Source organism: Polypterus senegalus, chromosome 2 (genome assembly GCF_016835505.1).
Source record: "Polypterus senegalus isolate Bchr_013 chromosome 2, ASM1683550v1, whole genome shotgun sequence".
NCBI lineage: Eukaryota > Metazoa > Chordata > Cladistia > Polypteriformes > Polypteridae > Polypterus > Polypterus senegalus.
The window spans coordinates 68,451,708-68,464,333 of NC_053155.1; positions in this window are offsets into that span (position 1 = coordinate 68,451,708).

Sequence of the window (12,626 nt, forward strand, 5' to 3'; positions counted from 1 at the left end):
TATTCTAATTTAGTATTTTGACCCCTTTCCTACCCCGAGCCTCTATCTTGCCCTTTGATGTTTACTTAACATTAGAGAAAGCTGAAAGAGTGCTAGGAACTTCTTCTTATGTTTTTCTATCTCAGTTTTTGACTGTTGCCTCTGTCTTGACTGTTTGGTGCCATCTGTCAACAGCACAGGCTCTTCTTATATTACTGGGATTATAACAAGTCCCTCTTGTAATGGGAGAAAAGTGAACTCAGCTTTCCTCACTCCATGTAGGAAGTCTTTAAAATAACTCTGAATTTCTCCGCCCAATATTTGTTCTTGATGTTGTAGATCTTTCTATGGCTCCAAGCTTTAAGGCAATGGCTTCCTCCATGCTTATGTTTTGATGTGATGTCCTAGAGCTAAAGTGGAAAACAACAAAGTTACAAGTGTTGTGATCTGCATGGACATACAGTGTTAAAACGCATAAAAATCTCTTTTTATGATCTACTCTTACTACTATTCCAGATTAACAAATAGCAAAAGAAATCATCTTCATGTACTGTTTGAAGTAGTTGCTAATCTAACAAGTGGAATTGCTGAACTACAATGTAAAACACCTTCACGCATTAGCAGTGCAGCTTTTATGAACTCCTTTAATGATAAAATTGACTTTATAAGATCCCAGATTTCAGTGTTATCTTGTAAACTAAATATTGCAGTGTTGAACCCTATCTCTCTGTGTGCACACCACTTTTACATTTTTAACTTGATAACAGGCTGGGAAATCATAACTTTAATTTCTAAAATTAATCTTTATACTTTATCTTTATACCAGTTCCAACAAAACCAGTGACAGCACCCTTTCCTAGCATTGTCAATAATTTATTGCTTACTGGCAGCATTCCTAATACAGCAAAGGTGTCAGTTATCAGAAGGTAACTCAGAAAATCAGAGCTAGACACACTTGTGCTTAACAAATGTACACCTATTTTTCAAAGAAAAAGTTAAGGCAGTTTAGTAATCCCAAAGCAAATTTTAAAAATGAGGCCAGTGCAATGCAAGTCCTGTTGGATGTTGGACTTTTTAGATGAAGGTTTGGAACAGCCAGTTGTCTATGAGGGCTACATCTGCAAGAGATGCCAGCTGATCCAACACCTCAAGCTCAGGGTCACTGAACTGGAGGAGGAGTTGGCTGACTTGCGTTGTAATAGAGAATTGGCAGACTTGGCCCAGGTGTCCTGTAGAGAAATAGTGTACACCCACAAGGTGACGCGGGAGGAGATTCCAGACCAGACCGGTTTAAATAGGTGGGTCACGGTCACAAGGCGTAAGGTAAAGGGTGCACATTGTCCGGGGGCATCAACCCCAGAATTGGAAGTGTCAAACCGTTATCATGTCCTTGCGGAGCTGGACGGTGTCTCTGATAATTCTGAGGTGGTAGGCAGGGATGAGGAGCCCCAACGGGCCACCTCAAAACCAGTTCCCACAAAGAGAAAGGTAGTGATAGTTGGGGACTCAATCATTAGGGGGATTGAAGCGCAGGTGTGCTCCAGAGTGACAGAGTCTCGCACGATGTGTTGCCTGCCGGGAGCACAGGTGGGAGACCTCCTTGGAAGGGTGGATAGGCTCTTGGCCAGAGCGGGGGTGGATCCAGATGTCATTGTCCATGTTGGAACATAATAAGAGTAGTCTGTCAGTTCTGCGATCCAAATTCAAAGAGTTAGGTGCCAAGCTGAGGAGCAGAATTGACAAGGTAGTCTTCTCTAAAGTTCTGCCTGTGCCACGCACCAGTCCAGGTAAGATTGAAGAGATTAGAAGGCTTAATGCGTGGCTCAAATCTTGGTGCAGGGTAGAAGGGTATAGGTTTATGTGGCATTGGGACTCCTTTTGGAACAGATGGGAACTGTTCCGCCATGACGGGTTACATCTGAACTGGATGGGCACCAATGTATTGGGGAGGAGTATGTGTACGCTAGTCGCGGATTGTTTAAACTAGGGAATGGGGGGGCAGGGAGTTTAGGACAGGCCAGGTTTAGATCTATACATGGAAGAACAAACAAAGGTACAGAAATAAAAATGCATAGTAATGTAAATTCTAAGCAAACATTTAAATGTAGAAGGAGTAACACATTAAAAAATAGCTTGCCTTAATGCTTAATGCTAGAAGTATCAAAAATAAGGTAAGTGAGTTGGAGTTGTATGTAGCAGAGCATAATTATGATATTATAGCAATAACGGAAACCTGGCTAAATAACAAAGATGGGGATGAGTGTAACATAGAGGGATACACATTTTTTAGGAAGGATAGACAGAACAGAAAAGGAGGTGGGGTTGCTGTTTATGCCAAACAGGGTTTAAATGTAAGTCCTCTTCAGTTGGATGATGAACCCCATCTTAGCCTGTCTGGATTTAGTATTTTGTAATAATCAGAATAGAATTGAGGGTGTAGAGGTGATTGAACCACTAGGGTGAAGTGACCATAATGTAATACAATTCTCAGTATTTTGTAAGAGTGCAGATACAAAGACTAAAATTGTTATGTTGAACTTTGGTAGGGCTAATTTTGAGCAGATGCGACAATGTCTAAGTAGAATAGACTGGGATAAGCTTTTAAATGAGGAGACAGATACATACGTAAATTCGGAATTAATAGGAAACTAAAAAAACTCCACGGTGGATTAATAAAGATTTAAAAAAGAAGTTGCAAAGGAAAAAACTGCTGTATAAGGCATATAAGACTAATGACTGCAAAGTGAATTGTAGAGCGTATGAGAACATGAGGGCAACCATTAAGAAGGATATCAGGGAGGCTAAAAGACAGTTGGAGAGGAATATAGCAGAGAAGGTGAAAGAAGACCCTAAGAGATTCTTTCAGTATTTTAGTAGTAAAAGAACAGTTACGGTGGAGGTCAAGTTCATCAGGAATAGTAAAGGGGAATTAAAAGATACAGAGAGTGAAATAGCGGGTGCCCTAAACTTACATTTTTCTGAGGTGTTTACAAGTGAGCAAGTGGATAACCTGCCAGAGGTAAACACGACTACTAAGGAGGTACTGAGGGATTTGGAAATTGTAGAGGGAGAAGTGCTGCTCAGATTAAATAAGATGAAATCAAACAAATCACCACTATTTATCCTTGTGTTCTTAAGGAGGCTAGTGAGTACATATATAAACCCTTGACACATAAGTCACTGCGCACTGGAGAGATTCCGAAGGACTGGAAAAAATGCAAATATCATCCCATTATATAAATAGGGTGACAGGGCAGATCCAAGCAACTATAGGCCAGTAAGCTTAACATGCATCACAGGAAAATTAATGGAAGGAATTATTAAGGATAAGATTGAGCAACACATGGCAAGGACAGGAGTTATTCTGAACAGTCAGCATGGGTTCAGAAGAGGGAGGTCGTGTTTTACTAACATGCTGGAATTTTATGAGGAGGCAACAAAAGGATATGATCAAAGTGGAGCATATGATATTATTTATCTTGACTTTCAGAAAGCATTTGATAAGGTGCCACATGAGAGGTTGGGCATCAAATTAAAACAAGTGGGAGTTCAGGGTGATGTTTTTAGATGGGTGCAGAATTGGCTCAGACACAGGAAGCAGAGGGTAATGGTGCGAGGAACCTCATCAGAACTGGGCAATGTTAAGAGTGGTGTTCCGCAGGGGTCAGTGCTAGGGCCGCTGCTATTTTTAATATATATAAATGATTTAGATAGGAATATAAGTAACAAGCTGGTTAAATTTGCTGATAATTTGGAATCTGTTATATCATTACAGAAGGACTTGGGTAGCATACAGGCTTGGGCAGAGTTGTGGCAGATAAAATTTAATGTCAGTAAATGTAAAGTATTACACATAGGAAGTAAAAATGTTAGGTTTGAATACACAGAAGGATTTAGGAGTCATAGTGGACTCTATGCTATCAACTTCCCGACAGTGTTCAGAAGCCATTAAGAAGGCTAACAGAATGTTAGGTTATATAGCACGATGTGTGGAGTACAAGTCCAAGAAGGTTATGCTCAACCTTTATAATGCACCGGTGAGGCCTCATCTTGAGTACTGTGTGTAGGTTTTAGTCTCCAGGCTACAAAAAGGACATAGCAGCACTAGAAAAGGTCCAGAGAAGAGTGACTAGGCTGATTCCAGGGCTACAGGGGTTGAATTATGAGGAAATATTAAAAGAGCTGATCTTTTACAGTTTAAGCAAAAGAAGATTAAGAGGTGACATGACTGAAGTGTTTAAAATTATGAAGGGAATTAGTACAGTGGATCGAGACTGTTATTTTAAAATGAGTTCATCAAGAACATGGGGACACAGTTGGAAACTTGTTAAGGGTAAATTTCGCACAAACATTAGGAAGTTTTTCTTTACACAAAGAACGATAGACACTTGGAATAAGCTACCAAGTAGTGTGGTAGACAGTAAGACTTTCAAAGCTCGACTTGATGTTTTCTTGAAGGAAATAAGTGGATAAGACTGGCAAGCTTTGTTGGGCTGAATGGCCTGTTTTCGTCTAGAGTGTTCTAATGTTCTAATACTTACCTTTTCATACTAAAATAATTAAAAATGTAGTCACTCCCTAACACCCGTCACCTTACACATTACAATTTATTTCTCAAATTCAAGTGTGGCTTTCACACAGGTCAGAGTAAAAAATGTCTGTAACATACAATGTTAATAATATTGCAGAATCTTGTGATGAAGGAAATTCTACCGTAATTTTGCTGTTAGATTTTATCACATAGTCTGCAAATTTTTCTTTGGGCTCTCAGGCACCATCATTGTGTGGTTTAGTTCATATTTATCCTATCAATTTCAGTATATACAGAATTGTCCTTACCATATTCTGTTATTATATGTAGAGTAGAGTTCAGTACTCAGACCTTTACTGTCTTCACTTTTCATGACTTTAATTTTGTTGGTCTAATCATTAGTTTTGCTGAATCTGCAATTTAGGCATTATCTTTCACAACAGTATTTCTTTCAAAACACACATTACAAAACTATTTAAAACCCGCTTGTTCTAACGTAAAATTGTTGAAAAATTGGGATCATTTCTGTATATAGAAAGTACTGAGAAATTAATTTGTGCATTTAGTTCTAGTGGGATTGATTACGACAATGCGTTATTCATTGACTGTTCAAATCATTCCATTAGCAGAGTTCAATTAATTCAAAATGCTGGCACTAGAATCTTTACAAGAACTTGAAGGAATGACCACATTCTGTAACTGATTTTATCAAGTCTTTACACTGGCTTCCACTTAAGCTTGGAGGTGACTACAAAATCCTCTTTCTCACATATAAAGCTTTAAATGAACCTGCTTACCTACCTGAAGTTATAATTACTCACAAACCAGATTGTGCATTAAGATCTCAAGGTGATGGCCTACTAAGTAGTCCAAGGATTAATAAAATAATAGTGGGAGGTGAAGCTTTTAATTATAGGATCTCAAAGCTTTGGAATGATCTTCCTGTTTATACATGAGTTGCTTGCCCTTTTAGTCTCAGCTTTTAAATCCAGGCTAAAAACGCACTACTTTATTATAGCATATCCTGACTAGAGCTGCTAATTAGCAGTGCATATTGCACATCTGGTAGTAATTTGTATAAAAAAATACAAGTGATACAATAATTATAACCATTATTAACCCTCCTCTACTCTGTTTCTCTTCTCTGGCTTCCTGTTATGGCACTTGGTGCCACTGCCCTTCTCCCAAACTTATTTCTTGCCCATGGAAAATACATACAAGATACTGGGAGACTTGCAATCAAAGGATGGAAAAATTCTGTTGTTACATTTGATGGCCCCACATAGACTTGAAAGTAGAATACCCAGAAGGGGGGATGACTACTTGTCCAGAGACCTCATGTATAAACGGTGCATACGCACAAAAATGTTGCGTAAGAACGTTTCCACGTTCAAATCGCGATATATAAAACCTAAACTTGGCGTAAAGCCATGCACATTTCCACGGTACCTCATACCCCGTCGTACGCAAGTTTTCTGCTCGGTTTTGCAGACTGGCAGCACCCAGCATCAAAGCAATGCTACTGTTCCTGTGTGGCTATCCTTTCTTTTCCTGACGCGGCTTTATGAATACACTGAAATTAACTACATATTGTTTATTAGTTTAATGCATCTGATTGTAATTAACCAGTAACAATATAATGGTCAAACATTTCCAAATACCATAGCTACTTTAGCGTTGTTACTCTAACTGCACCTTCTTTTTCTTCTTCTTTCGGCTGCTCCCGTTAGGGGTTGCCACAGCAGATCATCTTTTTCCATATTACTCTCACTGCACCACACAGAGAAGCTGATCGGAAAAAGAATTATCGGTATACAGCATCAAGCACACGCTGCCTCAGCCATGCTTCCTATTTGAACTGTGTGATGGACAGCCGGTTCCCATGCCCGGCCAGGACGCCTCTGCTGCATATGTTCCGGAGGAGCCACCATGGGCAGCTCAATACCTCCACCGGGACGCTTGGTGGCAGCCTCCCTTGCCGATGTTCGTTCCCCAGTCTCCCGCATGGCTCCATGGGACATGGAGTCCTCCACAGCCTGGGTGGGAGCTGGGGTGGCCTCTAGGGGGTGCTGCACAGACTCGAGAACCCGGCTGGACGAGTCATCAGCCCCACCCGGAGGTGCAATTGGGACCAGGTGGTCAAGGACCTGGATCACTTCCGGGTGGGCTATAAAATGGGCCAGCCTCCTCCACTAGAGGGCCAGAATCGGGGGAAAGAGGACGAGGTTGCCTGGGAGGAGTGGTGGTGCAAGATGGAAGAGTTGTTGCCATTGTGGTTATGTGCTTTTGGGACTGTGTATTGCCTGTGGAAGACACAGCTCTACCTCACTCTCTCTTGAGCTGGCTCCGCCGTCACGCCATGGACACACGTCCCCCTGCCCACATTGGGTGCTTCATTCCTCGGCGTCTAGGAGGTAGGATGACCCACATACGGAAAAATATACCCGTGGCCCTTCAGCCTTGGGCCCGTCACCTACCTCCAGCTGCAACCTGTGCGGCGGACTAGCGTGGCGGCCTCTGCCAGTTGGCCTGTGTTTCTGCCTGGCTTTTTTCTTCCCCATTCAAAAACAGCACCTGCAGCAGCTCCTTTGGTGGCCTCGGTTGCGCTCTCTCGCGCTGAGCTGTGTGTGCGCACTTTGCGCCTTCCTCGCGCTGCCGCACGTGCCGGCTTGCGGCCCCTGCCGTGTGTGCGCGCTTCGTTGTGCTGTGCTGTGCACTCTGTCCCGTGCATGCTTGCCTGTGGCTGCAACAGGAGCGCACTCTCCGCACAGCTGAGTCAAGCACTTGCCTCGCACTGTTGCGCTTTACTATGCCGGGTCTCTCCGCAAATTTTACTGCTGGTTCCGGCCCAAATGGACGGACCGGGATCCTGCCGACTACGTCAGCTGTGAAAGACACTATATAGTGCCCGACCCGGCACAGACTGACGCAGAGGCATGTGTAAAACACACAGGCTTTTTATTTTAGTCTTCAACCGTGGGGCACGTCTTCCCCATGTCCCACAGGCCCAACACAGTCCCAAAAGCACGTAACCACAATGGCAACAACTCTTCCACCTTGCACCACCACTCCTCCCAGGCAACCTCGTCCTCTTCCTCCCGATTCTGGACCCACCTGGTCCCAATTGCACCTCCGGGTGGGGCTGATGACTCATCCAGCCGGGTTCTCGAGTCTGTGCAGCACCCTCTAGCGGCCACCCCAGCTCCCACCCAGGCTGTGGAGGACTCCATGTCCCATGGAGCCATGCGGGAGACTGGGGAACGAACATCAGCCAGGGAGTCTGCCACCAAGTGTCTCGTGGGAGGTATTGAGCTGCCCATGGTGGCTCCCCCGGAACATATGCAGCAATCAAGGCATGAGCTGGGAGAAGTTCGTGCACGTTCTAAGTCGGTGGGGGATGGAATAGCCGGCTGCTTGCAGTGTGTTTTTATCAGCACATTTACAGGACAAAGGAGGCTGGTGGAGAGGCGAGAACGGTTTTAAAAAGCGATTTAAGGTGGGACGGATCTACGAGTTTGTTTCGTAGACTCTGGTAATTCTAGTGTTAAATAATCTATATTGTTAATAATTAAAGGTTGTTCCTGCCTCGCACTGTATGCTTCACTGGGACTGGTGCGAAGGATAGCAATGTTCCTTAAAAGTTTTGAAGAATCGGCGCTCTAAGCTTACAGATGGCTTAACGTCTATTACAGAGCTGATTGTGTGGCGATCGGTTACTTGGAGAAATAAAAGGAAGGACAGGAATTGGAGGTTAATACGTTTGAAAGAGACAGTACTGCAGGGCCACCAAATCCCGCCAATATATATTGAATATAAAACAGAAAGAGAAAATAACGACACAGCTAAAAACATAGCAGCAAATTTCGACAAGTTAAACACTTGTGTCATGAGCACGAGGCGGCTATGCAGTGTCCACAACGGACGTGGCTATATGCAGTGCATAAGATACCATATTGACGTTGGTGGGCGAAGGGGCCACCGTTTCTTTCTCTGCCCAGGGTCGCCATGAGCCTAGAGCTGCACTTGAGTACTGCTGCAATAAATTATTTCATCGAAGGTCACGCACAATCACTGCGCCATCGTGCTTCCATGTTTAATAACATGTTTTAACTCCTATTATCATGAAAATTATATCACTTATATATCTCACTATTTTAGTTATTCAGAGAGCTGTAATATCACGAATGTAATGGATTATTGGATTCTATGTCCAGTCAGAGGTGGAGAAAGCCAGTTTAAGAAGCACGTAGTGATTCACACACATAGAGCACATAGAAGAACACATACAAAACAAAGCATTTAATGTGCTACTTTACTTATAATGTGATTTGAGAAACTAGTTAATTAAACGATTTTAAGATGAAGTGTATGATGTTCTACTTTAATGACAAAATAAACTACATGATTAAAGTGGAAATTTCAAGATTAAAGTTGACATTTCGTGCTTTTTCCCCACTGTGTGCCTTTTTTTTTCTCTGTACCCTAATAAGCTTTCATATGACACTCAGACGGTGGGCTACGACTCGCCTTTTCACGGCGACTTTGATATGAGACTTCTTTTTTTTTTTCGGGTACTGTGCGACTTTGTGAACTTGAGCTTTCGAGTTTCTCCAACACGCTATGTCACTCGATCAGCTTCCTTTTGTTGTTTATACCACTGTTTAAACCAGCAAATAGTATGTTTTTCCTTCCCGCCACTTGGTATTCGCTGAAATTCTTCCATTTCCCCTCTTGCTTTTCCCATTGTCTTTTCACAGAACGTTGAGCTTAAGGGTTATTTATATTGATTTGCATATTCAAAGAGGCGTAATTCTGGGAGGAGTTGGGGTGGGACAGAAGGCACGTGCATGAGTGTTACTTTTCACGCTGACCGGGATTTATGTAGCGGAAGAACACAGAAGTTGGTGAACGCACAGATTCCTGCATCTGGATTTTTCTATGTGTAAGCACATTTCGGCTTTTGTACTTATATCATTTTATAGTGCGAATTCTACGCACGGCGTTATGCATGAGACCCCAGGTCTTTAGGAATAAGACTGTGCCTGACTTTATCTTTTGAATTTCACTTTATCCAGGGATGCTGCTGACTGGAGGTTTGTTTTTGTATCCTACATTGTCAACTGGCTTAATTTTGATGATAATTTTAATGGACAAATAGTGTTTCATTTATGTTAATAAGTTTGTTTTAATATGTGTTTAAATAAATCTGTATCTTTATGTGAATGGATTTTGTAAATATTAATTCATAAACTTTGCAATTGCATTTTACCTGTGAACTTGTTATAGTGCACTGAGCCTGCGCTACTCTAAAAAAATAATGTAGACTGAATTTAAAAAAAAATCAATTGAATGTGATTTTACCACACAAAGAATGTTTTTCTTTTTTGAAATTAGTAAGAAAAGCTCTTTTGGATTTTTAATCATATTATAAGCTTAATTCTTTTTTAAACAAAGACACAAGCGATATTTAAAAAATCTGTAAAGTTCTGCTCTTTAAGGATGTGATCATTTCTCTTTCACATACTGTATGTGCACACACGCACATACACTACACCCCTCTATATTGCTTCTCAGGATGCCTCTGCTGCTTCTTACAGTGTCTTTCACTCTCAGGTCCATGTGTACCAACCACAGTTTTCATTCCAAAGATGCCACTGCTCTCTTTAAGCATACAATAAATAAGCAAAAATGTGTACTCTTTTTTTAATGAAGTAAATAAAAAATAAATGTTCCAACTTTAAAGTTTAAGTAAGTCCCCAAATGCACTTGAATATACATTTTTACATTACAAATATTTGTAAGATAACTTTCTTAGATCAGCAAAAATTATGTATTGCACCATGGTGCATTTAAACAACTGTGATTTTAGAGGTATACTACAAGGGTGTAATGAAGAGTCTAGGTGCCATCCTTGACAGTACTTTATCCTTTCAGTCCCACATCAATAACATCTCTCTGTCTGCATATTTCCACTTGCATAACATTAACCCTATTCACCCCCACCCCCACCCCCACTCCCCACACCACTGCTTTCCTTGTTCATAGCCTTGTCACTTCTCGTCTGGATTATTGCAATTCCCTTTTTTTGGTCTTTCTCGCAAATCTCTTTTTAAGCTTTAACTGGTCCAGAATTCAGCTGCCTGCATCATTACTAGAACCCCCTTTATTCACCATATAACTCGTATTTTGCAGCAGCTTCATTGGCTTCCAGTTCAGTTCCGAATTCAATTCAAAATTCTCCTACTAACTTTTAAGGCTATCCACAACCTTGCCCCTCCATATCTGTCTGACCTTCTCCATGTTGCCATTCCCTCCCATACCCTTAGATCCTTTTCCTCCATCCACTTGACTGTCCCCTTCGTCTGTCTTACCACCAGTTTTGGAACTCACTACCACCTGAGCTTAGAAATATTGAATCATTTTTACTTTTCAAATCTAAACTTAAAACTCATTTGTTTAAGACTGCTTTTTCTCTTGATTAGATAGATAGATAGATAGATAGATAGATAGATAGATAGATAGATAGATAGATAGATAGATAGATAGATAGATAGATAGATACTTTATTAATCCCAAGGGGAAATTCACATAATCCAGCAGCAGTATACTGATACAAAGAAACAATATTAAATTAAATAATAATAAAAATGAAAAGAATTAAAATAAAATTAATGTTTGCATTTACTCCCCCGGGTGGAATTGAAGAGTCGCATAGTGTGGGGGAGGAACGATCTCCTCAGTCTGTCAGTGGAGCAGGACAGTGACAAAAGTCTCTCACTGAAGCTACTCCTCTGCCTGGAGATGACATTGTTCAGTGGATGCAATGGATTCTTCATGATTGACAGGAGTTTGCTTAATGCCTGTCGCTCTGCCACAGATGTTAAACTGTCCAACTTTACTCCTACAACACAGCCTGCCTTCTTAACAAGTTTGTCCAGGCGTGAGGCGTCTTTCATCTTTATTCTGCCACCCCAGCACACCACCGCGTAGAAGAGGGCACTCGCCACAACCGTCTGGTAGAACATCTGCAGCATCTTACTGCAGATGTTGAAGGATGCCAACCTTCTCAGAAAGTATAGTCTGCTTTGACCTTTCTTACATAGAGCATCAGTATTGGCAGTCCAGTCCAATTTGTCATCCAGATTACAATTGCTCTGTCTGATTTTGTATTTTACTTTTGTTTATAATCTGTGTTTTGTCTATTGTTCAGTGTCCTTGAGTGTTTAGAAAGGTGTCTACAAATAAATAAAATGTATTATTACTTTTAGCATTGACAGTGTCACACACGTGCGCTTGGGAGACAGTTTATGGACTCAAATAGATGTAGTTACTTGCCGAATAGAGTTGCCGCTGCCCTCTTCCTTTCTCCTGGCAGAAGTGAAGAAACCACCCAATAACATCATTTCTGGTTTCAAGCCTACAGATCACGCTTCTTCCTACACATCACTTCCTGCAGACCCACCAATGCAGTATATATCACCCTCATTTTCTGTTGGGACAGTTTCTTTTTGAACTCAGTATGTAAAGACGTCAATTTCTCTGTGTGCCACAGTATATCGGGAATTTCCCCAAACCTTTGACAGTGTCCCTGTGTTTATTTTACAACAGACACACTGAGTGAAAATGATCGATACCCACAAGAGAAAAAAATTAGAAAGTTCTCACAAAAGGAAACAAGTAAACTACGCTAAAGTAATGATAGATAGATAGATAGATAGATAGATAGATAGATAGATTGATAGATAGATAGATAGATAGATAGATAGATAGATAGATAGATAGATAGATAGATAGATAGATAGATAGATAGATACTTTATTAATCCCAAGGGGAAATTCACATACTCCAGCAGCAGCATTCTGATAAAAAAAATATGAAATTAAAGAGTAATAAAAATGCAGGTAAAACAGACAATAACTTTGTATAATGTTAACATTTACCCCGCTGGGTTAAACTGAAGAGTCACATAGTGTGGGGGCGGAAAGATCTCCTCAGTCTGTCAGTAGAGCAGGACAGTGACAGCAGTCTGTCACAGAAGCTGGTCCTCTGTCTGGAGATGACACTGTTCAGTGGATGCAATGAATTCTCCATGATTGACAGGAGCCTGCTCAGCGCA